Below are 12,851 nucleotides of genomic sequence, written 5' to 3'. Positions count from 1 at the left end.
TCTCTTCATATGGCAGGCGTGTAAGCCAAGGATGAAAAAGACTCTTAGCTTCCTGCCGCCCAACGAAGGGGGACTCGGGATCCCAGACCTCATGCTATATTACAAAGCCGCAAAAACCAAAGGAAATGATGGACGGAGTGTTGAACATTTCAAGCACTCACCCCCAGTCAACTGATCTGGGTTTAATCCATCACCGTTCTTTAGCCCACTCTGCCACCCCAGTTCAGACATGGCCATATGCAAATCAGTATGACCCTGTGCCTCATGGGAACAGTCCAGCCCGAACTGCCAAGCCATGTCTTCCCTGGACCGGAAACAAGCTTCCTATGACCGGCCATGTCTGAACTGGGGTGGCAGAGTGGGCTAAAGAACGGTGATGGATTAAACCCAGATCAGTTGACTGGGGGTGAGTGCTTGCAATGTTCAACACTCCGTCCATCAATTCCTTTGGTTTTGCTATATTACAAAGCCGCACAGCTCTGACACTTGGTCAAGTGGAGTTGCGCTGAATCGGAGAAGCACTGGCTCTTCCAAGATCGTGCGGTGGCGGGCACCTCTCTTATGAAAATCCCTTTCCTTAGGAAGGCCCAGCGACCGATCAATCTCTATACCTCGCAAGTGACACGCACCACTCTCTTGGTCTGGGACCCGACCAGCAGACGCCATCGGTTGATGACCTTCCCCTCTCCCCTCACACCACTGTTCGACAACACAGACTTCAGCCCTGGGATGGGTGCGACATCCTTCCCATTGTGGAGAGCCGCCCGCTGCCGCGCACTAGGTCTTCTATTCAATACAGAGGGTATTATTTCTCTTCCCCAGCTCCGAGCTGACTATGGTCTTCCCGAATCTGAACGCCTGCATTATTTACAATTGCGACGCTGGGCCATGCAACCCGATAATAAATCCCACTGCGTACAAACGATGGATAATCACGCGGTCCTCAGACAAGAAATTGAACTCGGACCTGTGCAAAATGCTTCTGTTCCACTACTCGCACACATATCATGCAGGCCGGGCTAGTTGGGGGAAATGCCTTGGTCATGGTCTTAGCAGCAAAGAGTGGGAGGGGGCATGCTATAGGGCGTGTCATACTGCGAGCCATATAGGCCTCACCAAAACCTTTACCAAGCTAGTGTACCATTGGCACTATACTCCTGAGACGCTTCACCAAGCTGATCCTACACATAGCCTGGACTTTTGGAGAGGGTGTGGGAAGACGGGAACCCTGGTTCACCTTTTATGGGAATGCGAACACATACAACCCTATTGGATGCAAATTTTAGACGACATTGACAAGTAACTTGATACAGAGCTTCCCCGGCTCCCAGCATATGTCCTCCTGGACTTTCCAAACCCGCTTACTTACCCCTTGAAGTCCAGAAGAGGGAAGCAAAGAGCAATAGCGCTTGGCTCCGCCACTCAGAACATACTGTCACACTGGAGGTCCATCTGTATTCCTGCCCACACAGGGTGGCTTCAGCGGCTGTGGCACATACTGGGTATGGAAAAGATCTTGCTTACTGTAGCCAGGAAAAGTTAATCATTTGGTGACCTTTGGCAGCCATTTCTAACTCTTCTCGCTCAAGATTTCCAGGAGCTGACATGTGCCAGATATCTTCGCCTCCTGCAACTCACCTCATTGGATCCCTCTCCCCAACTGGAATATCCTTAGGGAGGTCATTTCACGTCGTGCTACGCCATATTGAGCTCAGTGAATGGGAGGGGTGGGAGGTCCTTTTTCTGATTTTCTTTTTCTCTCCTGTTTCTCCCTTTTCTTTGGGTGGGGGGTGGAATCGTTTCAGTTTTTCATCGTTTGCTTTTTCCATAAATTAAAGTTTCAATGTATGCTCTTGGGCTCTGTGTAGCCCGTCGTGACGAAATCTTGTTTTTAGCACAAGCTTCAATAAAAAAGATTTAAACCTTAACTACTGATGATGTATGGGGTAACTCATGCGCTTTATGTCATACCCTGTTGCATTACATGCCATAAGTCTTCACTGATAGTATCGTGTGTTGTTTTTCAGCATTGCCTTGTCAGGATAATGAGTACTATTTTATTCTTTGCAGGATATGCACAGTTTTTGTGATTCATGTTGTTTGGTGTATGTTATATATACAATATTGAAACATATTTTATAGAATCACATGTGGAGACTTTTTTATGGTGTGTTTATTGTGTTACTGGTTTGAGATTGTTGCGCAAACGCAATACACATTGCCTTTGGGTTGAACCTGACTGCTCTTGCAATCTACAAAGTGGGTGAGCACAGGTTATCTTTGGTGTGTAACATACTAGCCCTGACTAGAGTGGTGGGTTTTACCTGACTTAGGCACATTCGCTAGCAAACCACAAAACCCATTTCTAACACAATGTATATTGCTAGTGTTTCCTCGATAAAGGGTCTTGACATCATTGAATCTTCAGGATGCATATCTTCATGTTTCGATTTGCAGATTGCACCAGAAATATTTTTGGTTCACCAAGTTCAACAAGCATTTCCAAATCCAAAAGAAAACAGAGGTTTGAAACGCATCTACCTGGTCTGGGAGGTCTTTTGCCAAAGAGAAAACCAAACGTAGGCAATCCCAGAAAGAACTTTGGAGGCCTTCTCAAAGAGTGTGCTGAGACACCCCGAGAGTCACTTCAAGTCGGAGTTTCAGGTATTTAACAAAACAAAGAGACAAATAACAGAAACTCCTGCACTTTACAATTAAAAGACTGGTTCATTGCTAATACATTTCTGTTACATGTTTTTTTTAGTTGTATGCATTTAGTCTAGAATGATTTTCCTTCATGTGATTTAGTTAAAGTATGTTTTTCAGAAGCGTTGAAAATAATGTGTTTTACATTAAAATATTGTTGGAAAGATATGTTAAACGCGTATGCTTAATGTCTCAAAATACTATAACACTATCAATCAAAAAATAAGGTTCAGTTAATTAAATTACTTAATCTTTCAGATGTGTTGTGTTGATTAATTGACTGACAGTCTCAGTAATTTGTTGTAATACAACATTTAGAAAGTTGGCATTTTCTTACTTTAACTATTCTATGCCTCTGCCTGTCTCTGAACACACGTTTGGGTTGGGTGACACCTGGGCTTTGTGCATTTCCTCTAGGCAGTCACATAAAAGCGGCTGGGGTGTAACTTTTGTATTCTTATCGCCCATCGCCAGGCTGATGGGCCATCCTGAGGTAGAATGGGGGCAGGAGCTGACACTTGCACCTGAATGGGACTGTGACTGTCCGCACATAAAAAGCTGCATACCCCCCTGTAATGAGTCTGGAGCCAGGGCAGGGACCTTGTGATTTTTAAAGTCTCCCCCACTTAAAGGGCATATTTGGTTATAAGTACTGGACCCCTGATACCACCAAATCAGAACTTTGCAACAACCAAGGATATTCTGCCTGGAAGAGGAGCTGCTGTGCTGTAGAAGGGACTGCCACTTTGCTACCTGCAATGCTGTGTTGGTCTGCTTTCTGCGGATTGCTGTGCTGTAGGAGGGACTGCCACTTTGCCTCCTGCTCTGCTGAGTTGGCCTGCTTCCTGCTGCTTCTTGCCTAGGAGTAATAAGGGCTGGACCTGTTCTCTACATCCTTGAACCCAAGTGTCTCGAAGGGCTTGTTGGCTGGCCTCCTGTTCTCTTAAGTCTCAGGGTCACAAAAGACTTCTTGCAATTCTGCTGGTGCTGCTGGACTCTGTCATCTGTGAGTCCCACCCTTGCCTGAGGTGCCCGCTCCAGTCCTGGGCCCCTGAATTGGGTTCTGCAGCTGCTGTCTGCAAACATTGACGTAGTGACCCCTTTGCGGCGATCAGAACTGACACAGTGCTCTTCTATGCCGATGCAGTGCCAATTTGATGAAGACGCATGTCTTGACTGCGAGGTACTATGGCGACGACGCGTAGATCCGAAGAAACTGCTGCGAGGCTCGACTTCGACAAAGACTACAAAGCTCAACTCTGAGGCATCGACCTGACTACATGAATCGGAACACCCACTTCGAGTCTTCGACGTCGACACTTGCTTCATACAAAGGTACACATCAGAAGGCCCTACGTGGGTTCTATAGCCATCCTGCCTTCCATGGCGGACGGTGTGTACTTTGGATTTACCCTTGTCTAGTGTGACCTCAAGTAACCTTTTAGTGCTATTGACTTCTAAGCACTGTTTTGGGATTTAACTTTTAAAACTTCATATCTTGACTTCTACTTATTGTTTTTTTGTCGTTTTGTTTTTGTTTTACTCAGATAAATATTATCTATTTTTTAAAACTTGTGTGGGGTCTTTTTGTGGTGTTTTCACTATGTTACTGTAATTCAAGTGTTGCACAAGTACTTTACACATTACCTCTTAAGTTAAGCCTGACTGCTCTGTGCCCAGCTATAAGAGGGTGAACACATGCTAATTTAGGGTGTGCATCTGACTTACCCTGACTATGATTGTGGCTCCTCCTTGGACAGGGTGTATACCCTGCCAACCAGAAACCTCAATTTGTAACAAAAAACAATATTTTATGGTGAGCTTTTGTATACCTTTCAAGATTCCTGGCATCTTACCAGCAGCCTGACAGCCTATGCCAGGCAATGCTCCCACCAGCATCCCCCGGAAGACTCCGCGTCCTGAAGGTCAATATTATACTGTGAAGGCCTGTGTTCTCCTCGAGAGGTCAAGTGATACTCTGCAACAGGTTTCATTGTCTCTGTGAGGAGAGAGCCCCTTTCCATTACAGTGTGCAGAGAGACCTCAGGCAGCAGTGTCTCCTAGTGAGCTTCCTAGATCCACGATATTGTCATCATGTAAATGGCAATATTTTAATACCCATTGAGTGACATTGAGCAGTTTTATTAAAAAACAAGGATGAACAACAACTGCAATTAACCCTGATGTAACTAATATGCATGTGGATATGTTAATGTGTGCATCTTGCCTACTGTGGGTGGTATGGATGGTCCAGCAGACGGGCATATACAAGCGCCTGCAGACCTGACATGCTATGAGGAGGAATACTGGGCATGTAAAATGTGCAATGCCAATGTTATAACATTTCCACTACTAATGAGTATTTGAAATCTTAATAAAGATTTTTTTTTTAAAAATGTTAATGTGCTGAAATTCCAAATGAATGTCGGAGAGGAGCCGGGATTCAATTTTCTGAACCCACCTTCTGAGAATCGACGAAACTTCCTCCAAATCATTTCTGAAACATTGAATGACTCTTCTTCGCACAGTGTGAGTGACCTCGTGGACACCTATTGCTGGGGTCAAACGCAGTGGACAATAGATTTGAGGCACTTCCTACCCCTCGGATCTCTCTTTCCTGATCCCAGTACCCAAGAGTCTATAATCGACCACCATGCCCCGCCTGCTTTGTCTCAGATCCCCTTGTGTCCACCCCACAGGTCACTGGACCTGTGACTACCTGCGGCTTGAAGTCTGCAGAGTCAGGGGAGCCCCAGGCATTAGAAGCAGGCTATTGACGCGTCACCTCGCAAGCAATATTTCTCCTGCCGCGTTCCCAATCCTTTTCTTTCTGGGAGATTAGCTTCAGTCCTAGCCCTCGTCTCTCTGAATTGCTTCCTGCAGTTTTTCTATCAGCCTATCATCCAACACACGGATAGCTGATTACAAAAGCATTGATTGAGAAATTTTCTACCCCCGGGGTCTTCAGAGAGCTCAGAACTTAACTTTCAAGAGATGCTCTAAGGCGCACCTTGGATTTTAAAATAGCCCCTTTCACAACACGCTTTACAGCTCACTCAAACGTTGGATGCATTCTGAAAAGGGGAGGGAGTTTCACAGATCGAATATCCGGGGGCAGAGGAAAGATACAGAGACATAGAGAGAGCGAAAGAGCAAAGGAAAGATTGAGAGAGGGAGAGACTGAGAGGGGAGAGAGGAGGGAGAGTGTTATCACACTGTTGGGGGTTGGCCAAAGAAGGATGTTTTATGAATGGTTCATTGGGGGAGCAGCTGATGGTCCTCTAAGCCCATTAATGGCTCACTTAGTTGGAGCTTTCCTGATACAGAATGTACAGGTTTGTTGGGTATAGAGACAGCAGAGTGACACGTTGTGGGAAGTAGCATAAATTGTTAAAGCACATGTACCGAAGAGGTCGCTGCCTGGGTAGCTCCATTGTCAAGCTAAGGAGTGTGAGAATATCCAAATATTTCAGACCGTAAATTCAAATTTTTGGTTAAAAAAAAAAGTACCAGCTATGCAATTTGAAAATCGGACTATTTTTATGTGCCATTTCCAGCAACACCCTACTCTCACCCACAGAGCAGTGCAAGTCAACCACTCCTCCCTGATCTCACCACATCAATGCTTTGAGGGTGTGACCACCGACCTGGCTCTGCGGTGCACCCTGCACCTAGCAAAATTGACCCCCCCCAATGCCCAGAAGAACCTGAAACATCACATTTTGCACCGGTAACACATCTTACCTGCTGTCAGTGAGAGTGCCCCAGGCTCCAGTGATCTACTGTAGGTTGTCCTACCAATGGGACATCAAGGAGAAGGAAATCACAGGAGCCGTCCCCGGACTTTATACTAGGGCTTTGGGGTAAGCTTGATGGAGCATGAAAGTACGACTGACTTGGTGAAGGATGAACCTTCCTCACTCTGCCTGACTACCAAGCATAGTAAATGATTTCCCTGCCCTATGCCAAGACAGAACTTGCTCAACTAGAGCAGATCACATATTTAAAAAAAAGCAATTACGTCTCATTTTTTTCCACAGGGCTTTGGGGGCTTTGTAATCTCCCGCTTTAGCATCTACAGCGGGGTAAGGTTTCTCTATGAACGTTTTTTCATCTGCAACCTGACAGAAAAAAGATCACAATTAACACTAAAATAAAGAAAGATAAGCTGATAGAAAACGGAAATGAAGGTGGATGGGTGAGTGGGTGGGTGAAAGGGCAGGTGGATAAAAGGATGGATGAGTGTGTGAAAGAAATGATGGGTGGATGAGTGGGTACAAGAATGGGCAGGTGAAAGGATGGATAGGTGAAAGGAAGGATGGATAGGTGGATGAACAGATGGATAAACGAGTGAGTAAATGGATGAGTGGGTGAAAGGATGGATACATGAGTGGGTGAGATTATGGGTTGATTGGTGTATGAAAGGATGGCAGAGTAAGTGGAAATATGATTGGATGGATAGGTGAATGAAAGGATGGCAGAGTAAATAGAAATCTGAGAGGATGGATAGTGTATTAATGTATGTTTAGATGGATGGATCAATGTATATCAAAGTAAATGGAAATATGATGATGAATGGATTGCTGGATGGATGGATGACGGATGATGGATAACTAAATGGAAACCAGAGATGGATGGGTGGACGATGCATGGAAGGATCAAGGGGTGAATGAATGGATAGATGGATGGGTGTGTGAACAGATGGACAGGTGAAAGGATGGATGGATGGGTGAACAGATGGGTAGATAAGTGAGTAAAAGGATGGGTGAATGAGTGGGTTAAAGGAAGGAAGCATGAGTGGGTGAGATAATGAGAAGATGGGTGGATGAAAAGATGGCAGAGTAAATGGAAAACTGAGAGGATGAATGAATGATAAGTTGAAATCTGAGAGATTGGATTATGGCTGCCATAGTTAACAGAAACTGAAGATAGATGGATGGGAATATGGAAATCTGAGAGGATGAATGGATGGAAGAGTAGGAAAAAGGATGAGAGAGTAAAGTAAATGTACATTTGAGAAGATGGATGGAAGACAAAGCAAATGGAAATCTGAGAGGATAGATGGATGATGTATACATATGAACAGATGGATGGAATGGTCTTTGGATGGAATGGTGAAAGACTGAATAGCGGATTTAAGAACAAATGAATAACAGAATGTAGAGGTGAAATGGTAGATATCAGCGGGTGGATGGAATATTGAAAGGATAGATGCTTAGATGGAAGAGACAAGAGAGTTCTTCTATGAAGGTTCAGGCTCACATACTTCTTGTGCTTTATGCCATCACAGCTTTGGTTCAGGGTATGGAGAGTATATTAATTTTCTGGCTACTCCCCTGTACTCTGTCCTGTTTCTAAAAGCAAACGTCTTGAGGTAACTAACACAAATTTACCAAATGTGAGTTATAAGTTAAAAGCATATGATTACTTAGTTACTTACACAAAATGCAAACATCTATGTGCATAGGCTTAGCCATCATAGTTGGGATTGACTAAAAACCTTAGTTTATGTTAATATTTGACTTTTATAAGTTATCTATACACTTGGAAGATATTTTTCAGGTGAAGAAATCCATTCGCTTCCACCCTCTTTTAAATACGGGGGTGATTGTGTGTTTTCACTCTACATTTGCACACTTTACCCAACTTTTCTATCACTGAAAGTAAGTCATTATTAATATCTGTGTAGTTTATAGATTCCTTCATAGAGTAGAGAATGCGAAGATACTAAAAACAGTGCATGACATTTGACCATTTTAGCTACAAATCCTGAGCTAGTAAAAACACAAATTTAGTTTAAAATATTTAGCATTTGTAACTACCCAAAACGTTGTGCCTGTACAGATCTGTGTGGTATACATGCAGGTGGTAATTACTTTGCCTGGATATAGGCAAAGTCATATGTTGATAACCTTCTCAATTGACACCCATCTGTGAGGCAGCGAGTCCCCTCTAATTCTTGTATTTTGATATATTTCAGAGATCAGAAGCTACGTTAGTGAAGTTTAAGACTGGGGCTCTCGTTTCTACAGGGGGAGGTGTGGCGCAGCGGCTAGAGCGGCTGACTCCTGAGCACGGGGCTCACAGTTCGATCCCCGACGGCAGCTCTGTTCAGCACCATGTGACTCTGGGAAATAGCTCACTTAATCTCCCTGATGGCCCCCAGCGCCTTGAAACCCTTAGGGGTGATTAGCTTGTGCTTAACAAATACTGGATTGCATTTCATCAGTGCACTGGAAGTAAAATTGCATGGGATACATTAACCTTGAAGCATTTAACGGGTTTCAGTACAAACCGTCGCATGACAAGCTGGCAACTTTGTGTGCCAAAGTGCTCTTTCAACATGGACAACTATGTTTACAATTCCTTTCTAGAGTCATTCTTGCTGGGGAACAGATGAAAGGAGATGGACATAATTTTCCAAAGGTTTTCTAATGTTTAAAGACCTTATGGGTTTACTAACTAATGCACTCATTTCTCAAAATGTAGTTCACCAGCTTGGAAAGTGCTACTAAGGGTCTGAGGTCAGATGATGTCAATGGCCAGCACCCCACCTGTGAAAATTGTTCCAGCACCACTGCATTTCATTCTTCCTCCTTAAACTCCTGACACACACATACAGAGCCCTGCGCAATCAAGGCCCCTTGTACATTAACAGCAGCATCAATTTCCATGCCATGACCAGAAACATCCGCTAAGGCGAATGCATGAATGCATCCCCTGTACACAAACTCAGAGCCGTTAGTCAAGCTTTCTCAAACCCCACTCCTTAAGCTTGGAATAACCTTCCCTAACACATCATCGCCATCTCCTCTGTCCTTGAATTCCACAAGAAACTGAAGATATGACTCCTAACGTAGACCCAAGACACAGCCAGTTCAGCCCCCTCCTATTAGTGCCAGGATACCCTGCTGGGTGAGCTGTGCCCTCTACAAGTTCACATGGCATAGCTTAACAACATAACATAACAAGGGGCCCACGTCACAACTGCATCAGTAATTATCATACAGTCATTTTGCAGTAATACTTGATACTCCTGGTGTTGTCAGTTCTAGGCCGTGAAATTCCCATAGAGTCACTATCAGATTGGGAATCACATGGATGCCATTCCTAAATTCTGGACCATTTTCCAGAGACCACTTCCTCCAGGTTTGACATGCATAATTTCCCCCCAGAAATACCGACAATACTTCATGTGAATTATTAATTCATTTCCTGTAATTCCAATTTGTGTGGAAAACTTTGTCACTGAATGGTCACCGAATGTTTGCCAAGCATACATGAAACAACATTTGTAACTGTGCAGGTGGACGTGATTCCTGTGCCCACTTTTAATTGCATGTACATTCATTTGATGTGGATATTTTGAAATTCTTCCTTTGGCTATTAATGTTGGATATCCATTGTATAACCTACATTCTCATTAGAGTATTGTGTTTGGTCTGTTCTTCTTTTCTTCCTTAGAAAAGTCCTTTAGATTTGAAAGGGGATATTTACTAACATTTTACGCTGCGTTTGCGTCAAATTGGTGCAGAATCTTTTTTGTCAATTTACTTTCCAGCGCTAAACTTGTTTAGCGCTGGAAATATTGTGAAAGTAACGCAAAGCAGCTCATAGTGCTGCTTTGCATTACTTAGTGCCAATGGGGCGTACCATTGGTGGAGCAGGGGCATTCCAATGCAACCACCCAAGGTTTTTGACTCCAAACCATATTTACTAAATAAAGTAGAAGGGCTTCCTTTTGAAGTTAGCGCAACAAAGGAGAAATGCTTTCATTTCTTCTTCCTTTTCTGACTTTGCACGTGTGCTGCACTTTACAGCATGCGCACAAAGGGAGAAAAGGGTTAAAGTCAGTCTATGCATACTATTTTGTACTGGAAGGGAACCCTTCTGGTATAAAACCTGTGCTAGACTCACGGTGACTTCTTTGCACTGTGGCGCAAAGGTGTCTCCCCGTGGTGCACAGCAGCTGATTTCAGTGCAGACGCTGAGGAAAGGGGAGGAGAGTGCCATATTTCTGTTAATATGTCTCTCTCCTCCTCTCTCCTTTTCACGCAATGCAGGGCTGCATGTTGAGCTGCTGCACTGCGCTGCATGAATGAGTGGTAAGTCTGGCCCTTAGGGCAGAGGAAGGAGGAGTTTAAATGTCTATTTTCCAAGGTGGTGAGCCCTCACTCTTGGCACACTATTAGTCTCTGCACTTTGGCTGCTTACAAAAAGTATTTGGGTTTCTGAATTTCGCTTCCTATTCTTCCTATTCTCATGATCCAGCTATGTGAATGGCATTTATGTCTAGAGGCCATTAGGGGCCTCGGCACTAATGGATTTTGTGGCCACAAACCTGCAGTTTGGAAAATCATAATACGGAGTGTATCTAAGGCACATTTCCATTCACAAATGCCTTTCTCATATGCAATGCATGCTCTTAAACCCGTTACGAATCATTAGGAAATGAGGGACATATCTACAAGACAGCGATAGAAAATTATCACCTCTTTTGCGGCCGTTTTCGACCGAAAAGCGGCGATGATTTTATCGCCTAATTAGCAAGGTCATGCTAATGTGTGAAACCTTGCATTAGTGCCCGGTTTCTTAACGCCCAGCTTTGCATCTCTAATGAGATGCAAAGTGGGCATTCCTGACCTGACATGACAGGAGAAATGTCGCTAAGCGACATTTCTCCTATCATCAAGCCCCACGTTATGAAGCATAGCGGCAAGAAAAGTAGCGATAACCTCTGTTTTCGCTACTTTCCTTACGCCTGCTTCAGGACTGACTTAGCCATGATATCCTATGGAAGGTGGATATCATGGCTAAGTCTGTGTGACCCTATCAACAAGGTAACGCCAAACTTTGTGGGATTATAGCTGGGTTTCCAGCGATAATCTCACGTTAGGCAGTTAGCGCTAGCATTTTTATTGCTTTTGAGATAAGCGTTGCTAATAGCACGCTATCTCAGCGATAAAAATTCACGCTAGCCAGCGATAATTATCCTAGCGCTAAGTGCGCTTAGCGATAATTATCGCCGGGTGTTGCTGATATGCCCCCCCAGTATTCCCCAACTAACGATTCACAATGTATTGTAACGAAGCATTGAGACTGCAATTGTGCAAATCTTTGGTGGTATCCCTCAGCAGAGAGGAAGCAGCATGAGAAAAGACAATTGTCATTTTGTGAATTTGAATTCAGCGTTGGAGATCTTCTGTCCTTGACTTGCTCCATAGTACCTGCACTCCTTTCCCCTTTAGTGGGATTTGCAAATAGAACTCTGCCTAATTAATAATGAGTAAGGTTCTCTGAACCATTCTCAAAGTTAGTTTTGCAGTGCGACGAATCAGTACATTGTTGCAGCACAAAATAAGCTGTGGGTCATCTGCATCTGCTTAGCGACTTTTGGCTTTTTAAAACTGCCATGTAGGGGTGAATTTTGAAATTGGTGGATGGAGGGAATCCGTATTCTCTATATAGTGTGGATGGGATTTCTGACACTGTTTGGCGAATGTCTTGTATTCGCCTAACTCTAAATGAGGGCACAAGTTGTAAAAGCTTCAGCAGAATATATGGGATAAAATTCCCCCTGCCCTACAAGGCTATTGCAAGTCACCAGAGTTCCATGACAATATAGAGAAATGAGCCAAACGCGAACTTCCTTCTTATGGTCATGGAACTTCAAGGTGACTGAATTATCCTTTTAGTGTACAGCAGAGGTTTTTTATTTATTCCTTCTAATACACAATCTCACCATTTTCAAAAACTGCTTAAACCCTTGTTGTATTGCTCTTTCATGTTTATGCAGACATGAAGAAAAAAAACTGAATCTGCACTGCAAAGTTAAACATGCCAAAAAAGCATTTGGTCGTTTTTGCAAAAAGGTATTAAAATCAGCTCAATGTGTATCATATTAAACAATCTGTGATTGTATTGAAACATGCAAAGATTCTATTTTTTCATTAAATGTCAAATAGCATCAAACAAATATACATGTTTTCATAAATATCTCCTTAAACTGATCACTTTGTCTTTATAGAAAAACATATCATAAGCAGTACCTGTTTTCAAACAGCTGTATTTATCCTAGATGACATGACTTTCACCCTGGCTACCTCTGGCAGGATGCATTCTGATCTCATTTCTTTATGACAATG

Source organism: Triturus cristatus, chromosome 1_2 (assembly GCF_964204655.1).
Source record: "Triturus cristatus chromosome 1_2, aTriCri1.1, whole genome shotgun sequence".
Classification (NCBI taxonomy): domain Eukaryota; kingdom Metazoa; phylum Chordata; class Amphibia; order Caudata; family Salamandridae; genus Triturus; species Triturus cristatus.
Note: the sequence above shows the minus strand (reverse complement) of the source record.